We start from the raw sequence: 1,387 nt of genomic DNA on the forward strand, positions 1-1,387 counted from the left end.
AGTTTCAGCTCCACTCTGTAAGACCTTGGGATTTTGCAGGTGTTAAGACAGCAGGAGTTTGAAAATGTCTTGCACTGGGCTGTTTCTTCTCCTTTTGAGACCACTGGTTGAAATCTTGCTAACATCACTGGGCTCAACACCAAGTGCTCCAAAAAATCCTAGCTTTATTTTTTAAAAAAAGCTAGCTGTGTTAAAAATTTAAATAAATAAATAAATAAATAAATAAAAGGAAGAAAAAAAAAGGAAGAAAAAAAAAAGTGAGCAGGAAGGGTCCGTTCTGCAGCTGTGCCTCTGCGGAGCAGTGCTGCATGCCTGCTTTGCAGCCGATAAGCGGATGGCATGTTCCTCGCCTTCAGCACAGCTGCTCAGATTTCCACCAGGCAAGGATCTGGCTTGGAGCACAGTGTGTGAAGGTGCTGCTGGCTCTGTGCTGAGACGTATCATGGGGATGGGTGTGAGTTGAGAAACTCCGATGCTCGCAGCCTGGATGTGCTACCTCCTTTTCAAAGCACCCTGGGAGCCTCCGTAACATGTTCATAAAGGGGCATGTTCAGATACCTGTTGCACATACATTGATCACCAGAAATAAGCAGAGCTATGTGAAATATAGATCAAGCTCATAAACACCTGCAGCCATTTTCAAAGTCAGGTATAGAAATGGCTCTATTGCATTGCACAGTGATATCTGTAATTGATTTCAAGTTATCAGCCTATAATATGCAATATATCTCTTCATTTAAAAAATAAATAAAAAATAAAACAACAACTACAACACAGAATATTTCTTCTTCTCAAATCAGATCTTAGCAATATCTCATTGCTTGTCATAAGTTTTCTTCTGTCCCTGACACTAAGCATTTACGTGGAAGAAATACACAGCACGTATGGCCGTGACTGTAAAACTGAATTTCCTCTAGTAGAACTTTGCTTCTGGACAGATGTTGTAAAGTCACCTTTCTGTCTGCCAGAGCAGATGGGCTCTGCAGTCTCTGACTGCTCTATGCAATTTAGGGAATGATAAAGGCAGAACCAGAGCCTGTGTTAGAGCATGACTAAACTTTGTAACATCTCCAGTTGGTGTTAGAAGTGGTTGATCAGTATTTAATCAGTTTTTAAAAGTGTTTTTTTTTTTTTTTTTTTTCTTTAACAGAATGAGTTTGTCTACGGAAAAAGGTGTGTTTTGTTTTGTTTTGTTTTGTTTTGTTTCACCCATTTTGGCTCCAAAATTAGGAACACAGAATCAAAAAATACCATCTGTTACAAACTAAAGTAACACCCATTTCTATTAAATATTTTCAGTTTGCTGTAAATTCAGCATTTGGCAGGTAGGTTCGATTCTGTTTTATTTTATTTTATTTTATTTTATTTTATTTTATTTTATTTTATT

This window comes from Oxyura jamaicensis, chromosome 7 (assembly GCF_011077185.1).
Source record: "Oxyura jamaicensis isolate SHBP4307 breed ruddy duck chromosome 7, BPBGC_Ojam_1.0, whole genome shotgun sequence".
Lineage (NCBI taxonomy): Eukaryota > Metazoa > Chordata > Aves > Anseriformes > Anatidae > Oxyura > Oxyura jamaicensis.